The sequence below is a fragment of the Heterodontus francisci genome, chromosome 34 (assembly GCF_036365525.1).
Source record: "Heterodontus francisci isolate sHetFra1 chromosome 34, sHetFra1.hap1, whole genome shotgun sequence".
Lineage (NCBI taxonomy): Eukaryota > Metazoa > Chordata > Chondrichthyes > Heterodontiformes > Heterodontidae > Heterodontus > Heterodontus francisci.
The window spans coordinates 46,769,363-46,791,117 of NC_090404.1; the positions used below are offsets into that span (position 1 = coordinate 46,769,363).

Consider the following 21,755-nt stretch of genomic DNA (forward strand, 5'->3'; position numbering starts at 1 on the left):
GGGAGGCGTGAGCGTTGCTGAGGCCACCCGAGAGCTGTTAGGGGAAACTTTTTGAATTCCAAATCGCTTTGCACTGCCGCATGGAGACTCTCATCCACAACACGTACGCGGCCCGCCCCCCGTTTTATCAAAACTATCAACAGCAAACATGTTCCACACATCCGCCTATCACAATCACCGCACAACATCCGCACTTTACTCATCAGACTGGCCACTTTCTCTTCTTTGCATTCTCAAAGCGGCTCATTCAAAATGCACGAAACACATTTTCCTTGGCACATTTCATTGCTTCATTAAACCGCGACGCTTTCTACAACCAACATGCTTTATAAGCCACGACGCAACACATTTCACTACATCTTTCACGCGGCAGCAACACCATTGCGTTCATAGTCTGACAGCAAAATGACCCTCTAGCAGTCACACACCACCACCTGTTCAAGGCAGATAGACAATCTGAGGAGGAAGGTCACACATCTTGTACGCCATCAAACTTCAGCAAGGGCCACCTGGACGGAAAGAAGTGAAAGGTGGCAAAGGTTAATAACCTCGAATGGCTCAGTAACAAGCGCAACGAGACAAGGTGCTCAGAGGCACTGAAGAAAGTGTTGGGAATGCTACATGCCCAATAAACATAGCCTGTGCGATCCCTTTGCAAGAGCTACTCAACGTATTCGAGTGATCAGCCCTCGGCCCTGATTTTTTTTTAAATTCCCTTGCAGCATCCTGCCATTCTCTCTTGAATGTTAACATTCAGTCTGAAAGCACACGACTTTCAGTCAGCTCACACAACAACATGCTGCCTGAACTAATCCTTCTTGCCTTGTACGTCTGCTTCGAATGCGAATCACCTTATCTTCTTGTCCTCTGGTTAACCCTTCCCTCCTGCCACAAAAAAGCTTGCTCGCTCAAAACAGTCCGTGTTTGGAACACCAAGATCAAACCTTCTGTGAGCATGATAGAACAACGCCCATCTTGCACTTTTGCACACCGTGTACCTGAAGACATCCACGGCGAGCCCATGGTGCCAATCCTTCTCGATACCCACACGAAGGATTTCTTTCTAAAGTGTGGTGTCGGGAAAGGGGAAAAGAATAATGCAGCGTGGGCCAAAACATTGAACTCCAAGTATTTTGCATATCGTGCTTGCTTCTGTTGCAAAGCCAGGAAAAGAGAGAAAAACAAACAAGTAAAGAAAGAAAGAAACAAACAAATAAACAAGCAGAAAAAAAAACATATGCGTTTCCTGTTTGCCTGTCGTGGCCGATGATGTGCAATATCAAGCCCGCAAAAGTGCGAATCCGCCGTCCAGATCTCTGCAGCTGTCACAGGACTGAACTGGATGAAAGTGTTGAATGTATGCCATCACAGATAGGAGGAAAATCACTGTGCGATGTAACATCAATGATGTGGGATGAGGGATAAAATTGAATTGATTGAGTCAAGAGCTTTAGCGGTGGTACTGCGTCGGCTGCCTGGCTCCAAAGTAGAAGCCTAAATGGTGATGGAAACGTGCCCCCTCCAAGCTGACACAACATCTCTGAAGCCCAATGGTGGCTGGCAATCTCTGGCAAACTGTCGGAAGCCTTTCTGTGTGCTTCCTCGTTAGTATAGTGGTGAGTATCCCCGCCTGTCACGCGGGAGACCGGGGTTCAATTCCCCGACGGGGAGGCGTGAGCGTTGCTGCGGCCACACGAGAGCTGTTAGGGGAAACTTTTTGAATTCCAAATCGCTTTGCACTGCCGCATGGAGACTCTCATCCACAACACGTACGCGGCTCGCCACCCGTTTTATCAAAACTATCAACAGCAAACATGTTCCACACATCCGCCTATCACAATCACCGCACAACATCCGCTCTTTACTCATCAGACTGGCCACTTTCTCTTCTTTGCATTCTCAAAGCGGCTCATTCAAAATGCACTAAACACATTTTCCTTGGCACATTTCATTGCTTCATTAAACCGCGATGCTTTCTACAACCAACATGCTTTATAAGCCACGACGCAACACATTTCACTACATCTTTCACGCGGCAGCAACACCATTGCGTTCATAGTCTGACAGCAAAATGACCCTCTAGCAGCCACACACCACCACCTGTTCAAGGCAGATAGACAATCTGAGGAGGAAGGTCACACACCTTGTACGCCTTCAAACTTCAGCAAGGGCCACCTGGACGGAAAGAAGTGAAAGGTGGCAAAGGTTAATAACCTCGAATGGCTCAGTAACAAGCGCAATGAGACAAGGTGCTCAGAGGCACTGAAGAAAGTGTTGGGAATGCTACATGCCCAATACACATAGCCTGTGCGATCCCTTTGCAAGAGCTACTCAACGTATTCGAGTGATCAGCCCTCGGCCCTGATTTTTTTTTAAATTCCCTTGCAGCATCCTGCCATTCTCTCTTGAATGCTAACATTCAATCTGAAAGCACACGACTTTCAGTCAGCTCACACAACAACATGCTGCCTAAACTAATCCTTCTTTCCTTGTACGTCTGCTTCGAATGCGAATCACCTTATCTTCTTGTCCTCTGGTTAACCCTTCCCTCCTGCCACAAAAAAGCTTTCTCGCTCAAAACAGTCCTTGTTTGGAACACCAAGATCAAAACTTCTGTGAGCACGAGAGAACAACGCCCACCTTGCACTTTTGCACACCGTGTACCTGAAGTCATACACGGCGAGCCCATGGTGCCAATCCTTCTCGATACCCACACGAAGGATTTCTTTCTAAAGTGTGGTGTCGGGAAAGGGGAAAAGAATAATGCAGCGTGGGCCAAAACATTGAACTCCAAGTATTTTGCATATCGTGCTTGCTTCTGTTGCAAAGCCAGGAAAAGAGAGAAAAACAAACAAGTAAAGAAAGAAAGAAACAAACAAATAAACAAGCAGAAAAAAAAACATATGCGTTTCCTGTTTGCCTGTCGTGGCCGATGATGTGCAATATCAAGCCCGCAAAAGTGCGAATCCGCCGTCCAGATCTCTGCAGCTGTCACAGGACTGAACTGGATGAAAGTGTTGAATGTATGCCATCACAGATAGGAGGAAAATCACTGTGCGATGTAACATCAATGATGTGGGATGAGGGATAAAATTGAATTGATTGAGTCAAGAGCTTTAGCGGTGGTACTGCGTCGGCTGCCTGGCTCCAAAGTAGAAGCCTAAATGGTGATGGAAACGTGCCCCCTCCAAGCTGACACAACATCTCTGAAGCCCAATGGTGGCTGGCAATCTCTGGCAAACTGTCGGAAGCCTTTCTGTGTGCTTCCTCGTTAGTATAGTGGTGAGTATCCCCGCCTGTCACGCGGGAGACCGGGGTTCAATTCCCCGACGGGGAGGCGTGAGCGTTGCTGCGGCCACACGAGAGCTGTTAGGGGAAACTTTTTGAATTCCAAATCGCTTTGCACTGCCGCATGGAGACTCTCATCCACAACACGTACGCGGCTCGCCACCCGTTTTATCAAAACTATCAACAGCAAACATGTTCCACACATCCGCCTATCACAATCACCGCACAACATCCGCTCTTTACTCATCAGACTGGCCACTTTCTCTTCTTTGCATTCTCAAAGCGGCTCATTCAAAATGCACTAAACACATTTTCCTTGGCACATTTCATTGCTTCATTAAACCGCGATGCTTTCTACAACCAACATGCTTTATAAGCCACGACGCAACACATTTCACTACATCTTTCACGCGGCAGCAACACCATTGCGTTCATAGTCTGACAGCAAAATGACCCTCTAGCAGCCACACACCACCACCTGTTCAAGGCAGATAGACAATCTGAGGAGGAAGGTCACACACCTTGTACGCCTTCAAACTTCAGCAAGGGCCACCTGGACGGAAAGAAGTGAAAGGTGGCAAAGGTTAATAACCTCGAATGGCTCAGTAACAAGCGCAATGAGACAAGGTGCTCAGAGGCACTGAAGAAAGTGTTGGGAATGCTACATGCCCAATACACATAGCCTGTGCGATCCCTTTGCAAGAGCTACTCAACGTATTCGAGTGATCAGCCCTCGGCCCTGATTTTTTTTTAAATTCCCTTGCAGCATCCTGCCATTCTCTCTTGAATGCTAACATTCAATCTGAAAGCACACGACTTTCAGTCAGCTCACACAACAACATGCTGCCTAAACTAATCCTTCTTTCCTTGTACGTCTGCTTCGAATGCGAATCACCTTATCTTCTTGTCCTCTGGTTAACCCTTCCCTCCTGCCACAAAAAAGCTTTCTCGCTCAAAACAGTCCTTGTTTGGAACACCAAGATCAAAACTTCTGTGAGCACGAGAGAACAACGCCCACCTTGCACTTTTGCACACCGTGTACCTGAAGTCATACACGGCGAGCCCATGGTGCCAATCCTTCTCGATACCCACACGAAGGATTTCTTTCTAAAGTGTGGTGTCGGGAAAGGGGAAAAGAATAATGCAGCGTGGGCCAAAACATTGAACTCCAAGTATTTTGCATATCGTGCTTGCTTCTGTTGCAAAGCCAGGAAAAGAGAGAAAAACAAACAAGTAAAGAAAGAAAGAAACAAACAAGCAAACAAGCAAAAAAAAAAAACCATATGCGTTTCCTGCTTGCCTGTAGTGGCCGATGATGTGCAATATCAAGCCCGCAAAAGTGCGAATCCGCCGTCCAGATCTCTGCAGCTGTCACAGGACTGAACTGGATGAAAGTGTAGAATGTATGCCATCACAGGGAGGAGGCAAATCACTGTGCGATGTAACATCAATGATGTGGGATGAGGGATAAAATTGAATTGATTGAGTCAAGAGCTTTAGCGGTGGTACTGCGACGGCTGCCTGGCTCCAAAGTAGAAGCCTAAATGGTGATGGAAACGTGCCCCCTCCAAGCTGACACAACATCTCTGAAGCCCAAAGGTGGCTGGCAATCTGGCAAACTGTAGGAAGATTTTCTGTGTGCTTCCTCGTTAGTATAGTGGTGAGTGTCCCCGCCTGTCATTCGGGAGAGCGGGGTTCAATTCACCGACGGTGAAGCGTGAGCCTTGCTGAGGTCACCCGAGAGCTGTTCAGGGAAACATTTTGAATTCCAAATCGCTTTGCACTGCCGCATGGAGACTCTCATCCACAACACGTACGCGGCCCGCCACCCGTTTTATCAAAACTATCAACAGCAAACATGTTCCACACATCCGCCTATCACAATCACCGCACAACATCCGCTCTTTACTCATCAGACTGGCCACTTTCTCTTCTTTGCATTCACAAAGCGGCTCCTTCAAAATGCACTAAACACATTTTCCTTGGCACATTTCATTGCTTCATTAAACCGCGACGCTTTCTCCAACCAACATGCTTTATAAGCCACGACGCAACACATTTCACTACATCTTTCACGCGGCAGCAACACCATTGCGTTCATAGTCTGACAGCAAAATAGCCCTCTAGCAGCCACACACCACCACCTGTTCAAGGCAGATAGACAATCTGAGGAGGAAGGTCACACACCTTGTACGCCATCAAACCTCAGCAAGGGCCACCTGGACGGAAAGAAGTGAAAGGTGGCAAAGGTTAATAACCTCGAATGGCTCAGTAACAAGCGCAACGAGACAAGGTGCTCAGAGGCACTGAAGAAAGTGTTGGGAATGCTACATGCCCAATACACATAGCCTGTGCGATCCCTTTGCAAGAGCTACTCAACGTATTCGAGTGATCAGCCCTCGGCCCTGATTTTTTTTTAAATTCCCTTGCAGCATCCTGCCATTCTCTCTTGAATGTTAACATTCAATCTGAAAGCACACGACTTTCAGTCAGCTCACACAACAACATGCTGCCTAAACTAATCCTTCTTTCCTTGTACGTCTGCTTCGAATGCGAATCACCTTATCTTCTTGTCCTCTGGTTAACCCTTCCCTCCTGCCACAAAAAAGCTTTCTCGCTCAAAACAGTCCTTGTTTGGAACACCAAGATCAAAACTTCTGTGAGCACGAGAGAACAATGCCCACCTTGCACTTTTGCACACCGTGTACCTGAAGTCATCCACGGCGAGCCCATGGTGCCAATCCTTCTCGATACCCACACGAAGGATTTCTTTCTAAAGTGTGGTGTCGGGAAAGGGGAAAAGAATAATGCAGCGTGGGCCAAAACATTGAACTCCAAGTATTTTGCATATCGTGCTTGCTTCTGTTGCAAAGCCAGGAAAAGAGAGAAAAACAAACAAGTAAAGAAAGAAAGAAACAAACAAGCAAACAAGCAAAAAAAAACCCATATGCGTTTCCTGCTTGCCTGTAGTGGCCGATGATGTGCAATATCAAGCCCGCAAAAGTGCGAATCCGCCGTCCAGATCTCCGCAGCTGTCACAGGACTGAACTGGATGAAAGTGTTGAATGTATGCCATCACAGAGAGGAGGCAAATCACTGTGCGATGTAACATCAATGATGTGGGATGAGGGATAAAATTGAATTGATTGAGTCAAGAGCTTTAGCGGTGGTACTGCGTCGGCTGCCTGGCTCCAAAGTAGAAGCCTAAATGGTGATGGAAACGTGCCCCCTCCAAGCTGACACAACATCTCTGAAGCCCAAAGGTGGCTGGCAATCTCTGGCAAACTGTCGGAATCCTTTCTGTGTGCTTCCTCGTTAGTATAGTGGTGAGTATCCTCGCCTGTCACGCGGGAGACCGGGGTTCAATTCCCCGACGGGGAGGCGTGAGCGTTGCTGAGGCCACCCGAGAGCTGTTAGGGGAAACTTCTTGAATTCCAAATCGCTTTGCACTGCCGCATGGAGACTCTCATCCACAACACGGACGCGGCCTGCCACCAGATTTATCAAAACTATCAACAGCAAACATGTTCCACACATCCGCCTATCACAATCACCGCACAACATCCGCTCTTTACTCATCAGACTGGCCACTTTCTCTTCTTTGCATTCTCAAAGCGGCTCATTCAAAATGCACTAAAGACATTTTCCTTGGCACATTTCATTGCTTCATTAAACCGCGACGCTTTCTCCAACCAACATGCTTTATAAGCCACGACGCAACACATTTCACTACATCTTTCACGCGGCAGCAACACCATTGCGTTCATAGTCTGACAGCAAAATAGCCCTCTAGCAGCCACACACCACCACCTGTTCAAGGCAGATAGACAATCTGAGAAGGAAGGTCACACACCTTGTACGCCATCAAACTTCAGTAAGGGCCACCTGGACGGAAAGAAGTGAAAGGTGGCAAAGGTTAATAACCTCGAATGGCTCAGTAACAAGCGCAACGAGACAAGGTGCTCAGAGGCACTGAAGAAAGTGTTGGGAATGCTACATGCCCAATACACATAGCCTGTGCGATCCCTTTGCAAGAGCTACTCAGCGTATTCGAGTGATCAGCCCTCGGCCCTGATTTTTCTTTAATTCCCTTGCAGCATCCTGCCATTCTCTCTTGCATGTTAACATTCAATCTGAAAGCACACGACTTTCAGTCAGCTCACACAACAACATGCTGCCTAAACTAATCCTTCTTTCCTTGTACGTCTGCTTCGAATGCGAATCACCTTATCTTCTTGTCCTCTGGTTAACCCTTCCCTCCTGCCACAAAAAAGCTTTCTCGCTCAAAACAGTCCTTGTTTGGAACACCAAGATCAAAACTTCTGTGAGCACGAGAGAACAACGCCCATCTTGCACTTTTGCACACCGTGTACCTGAAGTCATCCACGGCGAGCCCATGGTGCCAATCCTTCTCGATACCCACACGAAGGATTTCTTTCTAAAGTGTGGTGTCGGGAAAGGGGAAAAGAATAATGCAGCGTGGGCCAAAACATTGAACTCCAAGTATTTTGCATATCGTGCTTGCTTCTGTTGCAAAGCCAGGAAAAGAGAGAAAAACAAACAAGTAAAGAAAGAAAGAAACAAACAAGCAAAAAAAAACCATATGCGTTTGCTGCTTGCCTGTAGTGGCCGATGATGTGCAATATCAAGCCCGCAAAAGTGCGAATCCGCCGTCCAGATCTCTGCAGCTGTCACAGGACTGAACTGGATGAAAGTGTTGAATGTATGCCATCACAGAGAGGAGGCAAATCACTGTGCGATGTAACATCAATGATGTGGGATGATGGATAAAATTGAATTGATTGAGTCAAGAGCTTTAGCGGTGGTACTGCGTCGGCTGCCTGGCTCCAAAGTAGAAGCCTAAATGGTGATGGAAACGTGCCCCCTCCAAGCTGACACAACATCTCTGAAGCCCAAAGGTGGCTGGCAATCTCTGGCAAACTGTCGGAAACGTTTCTGTGTCCTTCCTCGTTAGTATAGTGGTGAGTATCCTCGCCTATCACGCGGGAGACCGGGGTTCAATTCCCCGACGGGGAGGTGTGAGCGTTGCTCAGGCCACCCGAAAGCTGTTAGAGGAAACTTTTTGAATTCCAAATCGCTTTGCACTGCCGCATGGCGACTCTCATCCACAACACGTACGCGGCCCGCCACCCGTTTTATCAAAACTATCAACAGCAAACATGTTCCACACATACGCCTATCACAATCACCGCACAACATCCGCTCTTGACTCATCAGACTGGCCACTTTCTCTTCTTTGCATTCACAAAGCGGCTCATTCAAAATGCACTAAACACATTTTCCTTGGCACATTTCATTGCTTCATTAAATCGCGGCGCTTTCGACAACCAACATGCTTTATAAGCCACGACGCAATACTTTTCATTACATCATTCACGCGGCAGCAACACCATTGCGTTCATAGTCTGACAGCAAAATAACCCTCTAGCAGCCACACACCACCACCTGTTCAAGGCAGATAGACAATCTGAGGAGGAAGGTCACACACCTTGTACGCCATCAAATTTCAGCAAGGGCCACCTGGACGGAAAGAAGTGAAAGGTGGCAAAGGTTAATAACCTCGAATGGCTCAGTAACAAGCGCAACGAGACAAGGTGCTCAGAGGCACTGAAGAAAGTGTTTGGAATGCTACATGCCCAATACACATAGCCTGTGCGTTCCCTTTGCAAGAGCTACTCAACGTATTCGAGTGATCAGCCCTCGGCCCTGATTTTTTTTAAAATTCCCTTGCAGCATCCTGCCATTCTCTCTTGAATGTTAACATTCAATCTGAAAGCACACGACTTTCAGTCAGCTCACACAGCAACATGCTGCCTAAACTAATCCTTCTTTCCTTGTACGTCTGCTTCGAATGCGAATCACCTTATCTTCTTGTCCTCTGGTTAACCCTTCCCTCCTGCCACAAAAAAGCTTTCTCGCTCAAAACAGTCCTTGTTTGGAACACCACGATCAAAACTTCTGTGAGCACGGGAGAACAACGCCCATCTTGCACTTTTGCACACCGTGTACCTGAAGTCATCCACAGCGAGCCCATGGTGCCAATCCTTCTCGATACCCACACGAAGGATTTCTTTCTAAAGTGTGGTGTCGGGAAAGGGGAAAAGAATAATGCAGCGTGGGCCAAAACATTGAACTCCAAATATTTTGTATATCGTGCTTGCTTCTGTTGCAAAGCCAGGAAAAGAGAGAAAAACAAACAAGTAAAGAAAGAAAGAAACAAACAAACAAACAAGCAAAAAAAATCATATGCGTTTCCTGCTTGCCTGTAGTGGCCGATGATGTGCAATATCAAGCCCGCAAAAGTGCGAATCCGCCGTCCAGATCTCTGCAGCTGTCACAGGACTGAACTGGATGAAAGTGTTGAATGTCTGCCATCACAGAGAGGAGGCAAATCACTGTGCAATGTAACATCAATGATGTGGGATGAGGGATAAAATTGAATTGATTGAGTCAAGAGCTTTAGCGGTGGTACTGCGTCGGCTGCCTGGCTCCAAAGTAGAAGCCTAAATGGTGATGGAAACGTGCCCCCCTCCAAGCTGACACAACATCTATGAAGCCCAAAGGTAGCTGGCAATCTCTGGCAAACTGTAGAAAGCGTTTCCGTGTGCTTCCTCGTTAGTATAGTGGTGAGTGCCCCGCCTCTCACGCGGGAGACCGCTGTTCAATTCCCCGACGGGGAGGCGTGAGTGTTGCTGAGGCCACCCAGAGCGGGAAGGGAAAACTTTTTGAATTCCAAATCGCATTGCACTGCCGCATGGAGACTCTCATCCACAACACGTACGCGGCCCGCCACCCGTTTTATCAAAACTATCAACAGCAAACATGTTCCACACATCCGCCTATCACAATCACCGCACAACATCCGCTCTTTACTCATCAGACTGGCCACTTTCTCTTCTTTGCATTCACAAAGCGGCTCATTCAAAATGCACTAAACACATTTTCCTTGGCACATTTCATTGCTTCATTAAACCGCGACGCTTTCTACAACCAACATGCTTTATAAGCCACGACGCAACACATTTCACTACATCTTTCACGCGGCAGCAACACCATTGCGTTCATAGTCTGACAGCAAAATAACCCTCTAGCAGCCACACACCACCACCTGTTCAAGGCAGATAGACAATCTGAGGAGGAAGGTCACACACCTTGTACGCCATCAAACTTCAGCAAGGGCCACCTGGACGGAAAGAAGTGAAAGGTGGCAAAGGTTAATAACCTCGAATGGCTCAGTAACAAGCGCAACGAGACAAGGTGCTCAGAGGCACTGAAGGAAGTGTTGGGAATGCGACATGCCCAATACACATAGCCTGTGCGATCCCTTTGCAAGAGCTACTCAACGTATTCGAGTGATCAGCCCTCGGCCCTGATTTTTTTTTAATTCCCTTGCAGCATCCTGCCATTCTCTCTTGAATGTTAACATTCAATCTGAAAGCACACGACTTTCAGTCAGCTCACACAACAACATGCTGCCTAAACTAATCCTTCTTTCCTTGTACGTCTGCTTCGAATGCGAATCACCTTATCTTCTTGTCCTCTGGTTAACCCTTCCCTCCTGCCACAAAAAAGCTTGCTCGCTCAAAACAGTCCTTGTTTGGAACACCAAGATCAAAACTTCTGTGAGCACGATAGAACAACGCCCATCTAGCACTTTTGCACACCGTGTACCTTAAGTCATCCACGGCGAGCCCATGGTGCCAATCCTTCTCGATACCCACATGAAGGATTTCTTTCTAAAGTGTGGTGTCGGGAAAGGGGAAAAGAATAATGCAGCGTGGGCCAAAACATTGAACTCCAAGTATTTTGCATATTGTGCTTGCTTCTGTTGCAAAGCCAGGAAAAGAGAGAAAAAGAAACAAGTAAAGAAAGAAAGAAACAAACAAGCAAACAAGCAAAAAAAAATCATATGCGTTTCCTGCTTGCCTGTAGTGGCCGATGATGTGCAATATCAAGCCCGCAAAAGTGCGAATCCGCCGTCCAGATCTCTGCAGCTGTCACAGGACTGAACTGGATGAAAGTGTTGAATGTATGCCATAACAGAGAGGAGGCAAATCACTGTGCGATGTAACATCAATGATGTGGGATGAGGGATAAAATTGAATTGATTGAGTCAAGAGCTTTAGCGGTGGTACTGCGTCGGCTGCCTGGCTCCAAAGTAGAAGCCTAAATGGTGATGGAAACGTGCCCCCTCCAAGCTGACACAACATCTATGAAGCCCAATGGTGGCTGGCAATCTCCGGCAAACTGTTGGAAGCGTTTCTGCGTGCTTCCTCGTTAGTATAGTGGTGAGTATCCCCACCTGTCTCGCGGGAGTCCGGGGTTCAATTCCCCGACGGGGAGGCGTGAGCGTTGCTGAGGCCACCCGAGAGCTGTTCAGGGAAACGTTTTGAATTCCAAATCGCATTGCACTGCCGCATGGAGACTCTCATCCACAACACGTACGCGGCCCGCCACCCGTTTTATCAAAACTATCAACAGCAAACATGTTCCACACATCCGCCTATCACAATCACCGCACAACATCCGCTCTTTACTCATCAGACTGGCCACTTTCTCTTCTTTGCATTCACAAAGCGGCTCATTCAAAATGCACTAAACACATTTTCCTTGGCACATTTCATTGCTTCATTAAACCGCGACGCTTTCTACAACCAACATGCTTTATAAGCCACGACGCAACACATTTCATTACATCTTTCACGCGGCAGCAACACCATTGCGTTCATAGTCTGACAGCAAAATAACCCTCTAGCAGCCACACACCACCACCTGTTCAAGGCAGATAGACAATCTGAGGAGGAAGGTCACACACCTTGTACGCCATCAAACTTCAGCAAGGGCCACCTGGACGGAAAGAAGTGAAAGGTGGCAAAGGTTAATAACCTCGAATGGCTCAGTAACAAGCGCAACGAGACAAGGTGCTCAGAGGCACTGAAGAAAGTGTTGGGAATGCGACATGCCCAATACACATAGCCTGTGCGATCCCTTTGCAAGAGCTACTCAACGTATTCGAGTGATCAGCCCTCGGCCATGATTTTTTTTTTAATTCCCTTGCAACATCCTGCCATTCTCTCTTGAATGTTAACATTCAATCTGAAAGCACACGACTTTCAGTCAGCTCACACAACAACATGCTGCCTAAACTAATCCTTCTTTCCTTGTACGTCTGCTTCGAATGCGAATCACCTTATCTTCTTGTCCTCTGGTTAACCCTTCCCTCCTGCCACAAAAAAGCTTTCTCGCTCAAAACAGTCCTTGTTTGGAACACCAAGATCAAAACTTCTGTGAGCACGAGAGAACAACGCCCATCTTGCACTTTTGCACACCGTGTACCTGAAGTCATCCACGGCGAGCCCATGGTGCCAATCCTTCTCGATACCCACGCGAAGGATTTCTTTCTAAAGTGTGGTGTCGGGAAAGGGGAAAAGAATAATGCAGCGTGGGCCAAAACATTGAACTCCAAGTATTTTGCATATCGTGCTTGCTTCTGTTGCAAAGCCAGGAAAAGAGAGAAAAACAAACAAGTAAAGAAAGAAAGAAACAAACAAGCAAACAAGCAAAAAAAAATCATATGCGTTTCCTGCTTGCCTGTAGTGGCCGATGATGTGCAATATCAAGCCCGCAAAAGTGCGAATCCGCCGTCCAGATCTCTGCAGCTGTCACAGGACTGAACTGGATGAAAGTGTTGAATGTATGCCATCACAGAGAGGAGGCAAATCACTGTGCGATGTAACATCAATGATGTGGGATGAGGGATAAAATTGAATTGATTGAGTCAAGAGCTTTAGCGGTGGTACTGCGTCGGCTGCCTGGCTCCAAAGTAGAAGCCTAAATGGTGATGGAAACGTGCCCCCTCCAAGCTGACACAACATCTATGAAGCCCAATGGTGGCTGGCAATCTCCGTCAAACTGTAGGAAGCGTTTCTGAGTGCTTCCTCGTTAGTATAGTGGTGAGTATCCCCGCCTGTCCCGCGGGAGACCGGGGTTCAATTCCCCGACGGGGAGGTGTGAGTCTTGCTGAGGCCACCCGAGAGCTGTTCGGGGAAACTTTTTGAATTCCAAATCGCTTTGCACTGCCGCATGGAGACTCTCATCCACAACACGTACGCGACCCGCCACCCGTTTTATCAAAACTATCAACAGCAAACATGTTCCACACATCCGCCTATCACAATCACCGCACAACATCCGCTCTTTACTCATCAGACTGGCCACTTTCTCTTCTTTGCATTCACAAAGCGGCTCATTCAAAATGCACTAAACACATTTTCCTTGGCACATTTCATTGCTTCATTAAACCGCGACGCTTTCTACAACCAACATGCTTTATAAGCCACGACGCAACACATTTCACTACATCTTTCACGCGGCAGCAACACCATTGCGTTCATAGTCTGACAGCAAAATAACCCTCTAGCAGCCACACACCACCACCTGTTCAAGGCAGATAGACTATCTGAGGAGGAAGGTCACACACCTTGTACGCCATCAAACTTCAACAAGGGCCACCTGGACGGAAAGAAGTGAAAGGTGGCAAAGGTTAATAACCTCGAATGGCTCAGTAACAAGCGCAACGAGACAAGGTGCTCAGAGGCACTGAAGAAAGTGTTGGGAATGCGACATGCCCAATACACATAGCCTGTGCGATCCCTTTGCAAGAGCTACTCAACGTATTCGAGTGATCAGCCCTCGGCCCTGATTTTTTTTTTAATTCCCTTGCAGCATCCTGCCATTCTCTCTTGAATGTTAACATTCAATCTGAAAGCACACGACTTTCAGTCAGCTCACACAACAACATGCTGCCTAAACTAATCCTTCTTTCCTTGTACGTCTGCTTCGAATGCGAATCACCTGATCTTCTTGTCCTCTGGTTAACCCTTCCCTCCTGCCACAAAAAAGCTTTCTCGCTCAAAACAGTCCTTGTTTGGAACACCAAGATCAAAACGTCTGTGAGCACGATAGAACAACGCCCATCTTGCACTTTTGCACACCGTGTACCTGAAGTCATCCACGGCGAGCCCATGGTGCCAATCCTTCTCGATACCCACACGAAGGATTTCTTTCTAAAGTGTGGTGTCGGGAAAGGGGAAAAGAATAATGCAGCGTGGGCCAAAACATTGAACTCCAAATATTTTGCATATCGTGCTTGCTTCTGTTGCAAAGCCAGGAAAAGAGAGAAAAACAAACAAGTAAAGAAAGAAAGAAACAAACAAACAAACAAGCAAAAAAAATCATATGCGTTTCCTGCTTGCCTGTAGTGGCCGATGATGTGCAATATCAAGCCCGCAAAAGTACGAATCCGCCGTCCAGATCTCTGCAGCTGTCACAGGACTGAACTGGATGAAAGTGTTGAATGTATGCCATCACAGCGAGGAGGCAAATCACTGTGCGATGTAACATCAATGATGTGGGATGAGGGATAAAATTGAATTGATTGAGTCAAGAGCTTTAGCGGTGGTACTGCGTCGGCTGCCTGGCTCCAAAGTAGAAGCCTAAATGGTGATGGAAACGTGCCCCCTCCAAGCTGACACAACATCTATGAAGCCCAAAGGTAGCTGGCAATCTCTGGCAAACTGTAGAAAGCGTTTCTGTGTGCTTCCTCGTTAGTATAGTGGCGAGTATCCCCGCCTGTCACGCGGGCGACCGGGGTTCAATTCCCCGACGGGAAGGCGTGAGTGTTGCTGAGGCCACCCGAGAGCAGGAAGGGAGAACTATTTGAATCTTAAATCGTTTTGCACTGCCGCATTGAGACTCTCATCCACAACACGTACGCGGCCCGCCACCCGTTTTATCAAAACGATCAACAGCATACATGTTCCACACATCCGCCTATCACAGTCACCGCACAACATCCGCTCTTTACTCATCAGACTGGCCACTTTCTCTTCTTTGCATTCACAAAGCGGCTCATTCAAAATGCACTAAACACATTTTCCTTGGCACATTTCATTGCTTCATTAAACCGCGACGCTTTCTACAACCAACATGCTTTATAAGCCACGACGCAACACATTTCACTACATCTTTCACGCGGCAGCAACACCATTGCGTTCATAGTCTGACAGCAAAATAACCCTCTAGCAGCCACACACCACCACCTGTTCAAGGCAGATAGACAATCTGAGGAAGAAGGTCACACTTCTTGTACGCCATCAAACTTCAGCAAGGGCCACCTGGACGGAAAGAAGCGAAAGGTGGCAAAGGCTAATAACCTCGAATGGCTCATTAACAAGCGCAACGAGACAAGGTGCTCAGAGGCACTGAAGAAAGTGTTGGGAATGCGACATGCCCAATACACATAGCCTGTGCGATCCCTTTGCAAGAGCTACTCAACGTATTCGAGTGATCAGCCCTCGGCCCTGATTTTTTTTTAAATTCCCTTGCAGCATCCTGCCATTCTCTCTTGAATGTTAACATTCAATCTGAAAGCACAGGACTTTCAGTCAGCTCACACAACAACATGCTGCCTAAACTAATCCTTCTTTCCTTGTACGTCTGCTTCGAATGCGAATCACCTTATCTTCTTGTCCTCTGGTTAACCCTTCCCTCCTGCCACAAAAAAAGCTTTCTCGCTCAAAACAGTCCTTGTTTGGAACACCAAGATCAAAACTTCTGTGAGCACGAGAGAACAACGCCCATCTTGCACTTTTGCACACCGTGTACCTGAAGTCATCCACGGCGATCCCATGGTGCCATTCCTTCTCGATACCCACACGAAGGATTTCTTTCTAAATTGTGGTGTCGGGAAAGGGGAAAAGAATAATGCAGCGTGGGCCAAAACATTGAACTCCAAGTATTTTGCATATCGTGCTTGCTTCTGTTGCAAAGCCAGGAAAAGAGAGAAAAACAAACAAGTAAAGAAAGAAAGAAACAAACAAACAAACAAGCAAAAAAAATCATATGCGTTTCCTGCTTGCCTGTAGTGGCCGATGATGTGCAATATCAAGCCCGCAAAAGTGCGAATCCGCCGTCCAGATCTCTGCAGCTGTCACAGGACTGAACTGGATGAAAGTGTTGAATGTATGCCATCACAGAGAGGAGGCAAATCACTGTGCGATGTAACATCAATGATGTGGGATGAGGGATAAAATTGAATTGATTGAGTCAAGAGCTTTAGCGGTGGTACTGCGTCGGCTGCCTGGCTCCAAAGTAGAAGCCTAAATGGTGATGGAAACGTGCCCCCTCCAAGCTGACACAACATCTATGAAGCCCAAAGGTGGCTGGCAATCTCTGGCAAACTGTAGAAAGCGTCTCTGCGTGCTTTCTCGCTATTATAGTGTTGAGTATCCCCGCCTGTCACGCGGGAGGCCGGGGTTCAATTCCCCGACGGGGAGGCTGAGCGTTGCTGAGGTCACCAGAGAGCGGTAAGAGAAAACTTATTGAATTCCAAATCGCTTTGCTCTGCCGCATGGAGACTCTCATCCACAACACGTACGCGGCCCGCCACCCGCTTTATCAAAACTATCAACAGCAAACATGTTCCACACATCCGCCTATCACAATCACCGCACAACATCCGCACTTTACTCATCAGACTGGCCACTTTCTCTTCTTTGCATTCACAAAGCGGCTCATTCAAAATGCACTAAACACATTTTCCTTGGCACATTTCATTGCTTCATTAAACCGCGACGCTTTCTGCAACCAACATGCTTTATAAGCCACGACGCAACACATTTCACGACATCTTTCACGCGGCAGCAACACCATTGCGTTCATAGTCTGACAGCAAAATAACCCTCTAGCAGCCACACACCACCACCTGTTCAAGGCAGATAGACAATCTGAGGAAGAAGTTCACACTCCTTGTACACCATCAAACTTCAGCAAGGGCCACCTGGACGGAAAGAAGTGAAAGGTGGCAAAGGTTAATAACCTCGAATGGCTCAGTAACAAGCGCAACGAGACAAGGTGCTCAGAGGCACTGAAGAAAGTGTTGGGAATGCGACATGCCCAATACACATAGCCTGTGCGATCCCTTTGCAAGAGCTACTCAACGTATTCGAGTGATCAGCCCTCGGCCCTGATTTTTTTTTAAATTCCCTTGCAGCATCCTGCCATTCTCTCTTGAATGTTAACATTCAATCTGAAAGCACAGGACTTTCAGTCAGCTCACACAACAACATGCTGCCTAAACTAATCCTTCTTTCCTTGTACGTCTGCTTCGAATGCGAATCACCTTATCTTCTTGTCCTCTGGTTAACCCTTCCCTCCTGCCACAAAAAAAGCTTTCTCGCTCAAAACAGTCCTTGTTTGGAACACCAAGATCAAAACTTCTGTGAGCACGAGAGAACAACGCCCATCTTGCACTTTTGCACACCGTGTACCTGAAGTCATCCACGGCGATCCCATGGTGCCATTCCTTCTCGATACCCACACGAAGGATTTCTTTCTAAATTGTGGTGTCGGGAAAGGGGAAAAGAATAATGCAGCGTGGGCCAAAACATTGAACTCCAAGTATTTTGCATATCGTGCTTGCTTCTGTTGCAAAGCCAGGAAAAGAGAGAAAAACAAACAAGTAAAGAAAGAAAGAAACAAACAAACAAACAAGCAAAAAAAATCATATGCGTTTCCTGCTTGCCTGTAGTGGCCGATGATGTGCAATATCAAGCCCGCAAAAGTGCGAATCCGCCGTCCAGATCTCTGCAGCTGTCACAGGACTGAACTGGATGAAAGTGTTGAATGTATGCCATCACAGAGAGGAGGCAAATCACTGTGCGATGTAACATCAATGATGTGGGATGAGGGATAAAATTGAATTGATTGAGTCAAGAGCTTTAGCGGTGGTACTGCGTCGGCTGCCTGGCTCCAAAGTAGAAGCCTAAATGGTGATGGAAACGTGCCCCCTCCAAGCTGACACAACATCTATGAAGCCCAAAGGTGGCTGGCAATCTCTGGCAAACTGTAGAAAGCGTCTCTGCGTGCTTTCTCGCTATTATAGTGGTGAGTATCCCCGCCTGTCACGCGGGAGGCCGGGGTTCAATTCCCCGACGGGGAGGCTGAGCGTTGCTGAGGTCACCAGAAAGCGGTAAGAGAAAACTTATTGAATTCCAAATCGCTTTGCTCTGCAGCATGGAGACTCTCATCCACAACACGTACGCGGCCCGCCACCCGCTTTATCAAAACTATCAACAGCAAACATGTTCCACACATCCGCCTATCACAATCACCGCACAACATCCGCTCTTTACTCATCAGACTGGCCACTTTCTCTTCTTTGCATTCACAAAGCGGCTCATTCAAAATGCACTAAACACATTTTCCTTGGCACATTTCATTGCTTCATTAAACCGCGACGCTTTCTGCAACCAACATGCTTTATAAGCCACGACGCAACACATTTCACGACATCTTTCACGCGGCAGCAACACCATTGCGTTCATAGTCTGACAGCAAAATGACCCTCCAGCAGCCACACACCACCACCTGTTCAAGGCAGATAGACAATCTGAGGAAGAAGGTCACACACCTTGAACGCCATCAAACTTCAGCAAGGGCCACCTGGACGGAAAGAAGTGAAAGGTGGCAAAGGTTAATAACCTCGAATGGCTCAGTAACAAGCGCAACGAGACAAGGTGCTCAGAGGCACTGAAGAAAGTGTTGGGAATGCTACATGCCCAATACACATAGCCTGTGCGATCCCTTTGCAAGAGCTACTCAACGTATTCGAGTGATCAGCCCTCGGCCCTGATTTTTTTTTAATTCCCTTGCAGCATCCTGCCATTCTCTCTTGAATGTTAACATTCAATCTGAAAGCACAGGACTTTCAGTCAGCTCACACAACAACATGCTGCCTAAACTGATCCTTCTTTCCTTGTACGCCTGCTTCGAATGCGAATCACCTTATCTTCTTGTCCTCTGGTTAACCCTTCCCTCCTGCCACAAAAAAGCTTTCTCGCTCAAAACAGTCCTTGTTTGGAACACCAAGATCAAAACTTCTGTGAGCACGAGAGAACAACGCCCATCTTGCACTTTTGCACTCCGTGTACCTGAAGTCATCCACGGCGAGACCATGGTGCCAATCCTTCTCGATACCCACACGAAGGATTTCTTTCTAAAGTGTGGTGTCGGGAAAGGGGAAAAGAATAATGCAGCGTGGGCCAAAACATTGAACTCCAAATATTTTGCATATCGTGCTTGCTTCTGTTGCAAAGCCAGGAAAAGAGAGAAAAACAAACAAGTAAAGAAAGAAAGAAACAAACAAACAAACAAGCAAAAAAAATCATATGCGTTTCCTGCTTGCCTGTAGTGGCCGATGATGTGCAATATCAAGCCCGCAAAAGTGCGAATCCGCCGTCCAGATCTCTGCAGATGTCACAGGACTGAACTGGATGAAAGTGTTGAATGTATGCCATCACAGAGAGGAGGCAAATCATTGTGCGATGTAACATCAATGATGTTTGATGAGGGATAAAATTGAATTGATTGAGTCAAGAGCTTTAGCGGTGGTACTGCGTCGGCTGCCTGGCTCCAAAGTAGAAGCCTAAATGGTGATGGAAACGTGCCCCCCTCCAAGCTGACACAACATCTATGAAGCCCAAAGGTAGCTGGCAATCTCTGGCAAACTGTAGAAAGCGTCTCTGTGTGCTTCCTCGTTAGTATAGTGGTGAGTATCCCCGCCTGTCACGCGGGCGACCGGGGTTCAATTTCCCGACGGAGAGGCGTGAGCGTTGCTGAGGCCACCCGAGAGCGGGAAGGGTAAATGTTTTGAATTCCAAATCGCTTTGCACTGCCGCATGGAGATTCTCATCCACAACACGTACGCGGCCCGCCACCCGCTTTCTCAAAACTATCAACAGCAAACATGTTCCACACATCCGCCTATCACAATCACCACACAACATCCGCTCTTTACTCATCAGACTGGCCACTTTCTCTTCTTTGCATTCACAAAGCGGCTCATTCAAAATGCACTAAACACATTTTCCTTGGCACATTTCATTGCTTCATTAAACCGCGACGCTTTCTACAACCAACATGCTTTATAAGCCACGACGCAACACATTTCACTACATCTTTCACGCGGCAGCAACACCATTGCGTTCATACTCTGACAGCAAAATAACCCTCTAGCAGCCACACACCACCACCTGTTCAAGGCAGATAGACAATCTGAGGAAGAAAGTCACACACCTTGTACGCCATCAAACTTCAGCAAGGGCCACCTGGACGGAAAGAAGTGAAAGGTGGCAAAGGTTAATAACCTCGAATGGCTCAGTAACAAGCGCAACGAGACAAGGTGCTCAGAGGCACTGAAGAAAGTGTTGGGAATGCTACATGCCCAATACACATAGCCTGTGCGATCCCTTTGCAAGAGCTACTCAACGTATTCGAGTGATCAGCCCTCGGCCCTGATTTTTTTTTAATTCCCTTGCAGCATCCTGCCATTCTCTCTTGAATGTTAACATTCAATCTGAAAGCACATGACTTTCTGTCAGCTCACACAACAACATGCAGCCTAAACTAATCCTTCTTGCCTTGTACGTCTGCTTCGAATGCGAATCACCTTATCTTCTTGGCCTCTGGTTAACCCTTCCCTCCTGCCACAAAAAAGCTTTCTCGCTCAAAACAGTCCTTGTTTGGAACACCAAGATCAAAACTTCTGTGAGCACGAGAGAACAACGCCCATCTTGCACTTTTGCACACCGTGTACCTGAAGTCATCCACGGCGAGCCCATGGTGCCAATCCTTCTCGATACCCACACGAAGGATTTCTTTCTAAAGTGTGGTGTCGGGAAAGGGGAAAAGAATAATGCAGCGTGGGCCAAAACATTGAACTCCAAGTATTTTGCATATCGTGCTTGCTTCTGTAGCAAAGCCAGGAAAAGAGAGAAAAACAAACAAGTAAAGAAAGAAAGAAACAAACAAACAAACAAGCAAAAAAAATCATATGCGTTTCCTGCTTGCCTGTAGTGGCCGATGATGTGCAATATCAAGCCCGCAAAAGTGCGAATCCGCCGTCCAGATCTCTGCAGCTGTCACAGGACTGAACTGGATGAAAGTGTTGAATGTATGCCATCACAGAGAGGAGGCAAATCACTGTGCGATGTAACATCAATGATGTGGGATGAGGGATAAAATTGAATTGATTGAGTCAAGAGCTTTAGCGGTGGTACTGCGTCGGCTGCCTGGCTCCAAAGTAGAAGGCTAAATGGTGATGGAAACGTGCCCCCTCCAAGCTGACACAACATCTATGAAGCCCAAAGGTGGCTGGCAATCTCTGGCAAACTGTAGAAAGCGTCTCTGCGTGCTTCCTCGCTATTATAGTGGTGAGTATCCCTGCCTGTCACGCGGGTGGCCGGGGTTCAATTCCCCGATGGGGAGGCTGAGCGTTGCTGAGACCACCAGAGAGCGGTAAGAGAAAACTTTTTGAATTCCAAATCGCTTTGCACTGCCGCATGGAGACTCTTATCCACAACACGTACGCGGCCCGCCACCCGTTT

The 21,755-nt window shown here is 47.3% G+C and overlaps 5 non-coding genes across 5 annotated transcripts; all 5 read left to right on the top strand.

Annotated features, from left to right (window-relative positions):
• Positions 1-1,599: 1,599 nt before the first annotated feature.
• Positions 1,600-1,671, top strand: trnad-guc (transfer RNA aspartic acid (anticodon GUC)). Its single transcript has one exon. It is a non-coding gene; the product is annotated as a tRNA-Asp (tRNA).
• A 1,594-nt stretch (positions 1,672-3,265) lies between these two features.
• On the top strand, positions 3,266-3,337 carry trnad-guc (transfer RNA aspartic acid (anticodon GUC)). The gene has a single exon. It is a non-coding gene; the product is annotated as a tRNA-Asp (tRNA).
• Positions 3,338-6,597: 3,260 nt separating this feature from the next.
• Positions 6,598-6,669, top strand: trnad-guc (transfer RNA aspartic acid (anticodon GUC)). The gene has a single exon. It is a non-coding gene; the product is annotated as a tRNA-Asp (tRNA).
• A 1,584-nt stretch (positions 6,670-8,253) lies between these two features.
• Positions 8,254-8,325, top strand: trnad-auc (transfer RNA aspartic acid (anticodon AUC)). Its single transcript has one exon. It is a non-coding gene; the product is annotated as a tRNA-Asp (tRNA).
• Positions 8,326-13,245: 4,920 nt separating this feature from the next.
• trnad-guc (transfer RNA aspartic acid (anticodon GUC)) lies at positions 13,246-13,317 on the top strand. The gene has a single exon. It is a non-coding gene; the product is annotated as a tRNA-Asp (tRNA).
• The last annotated feature ends 8,438 nt before the right edge of the window (positions 13,318-21,755 follow it).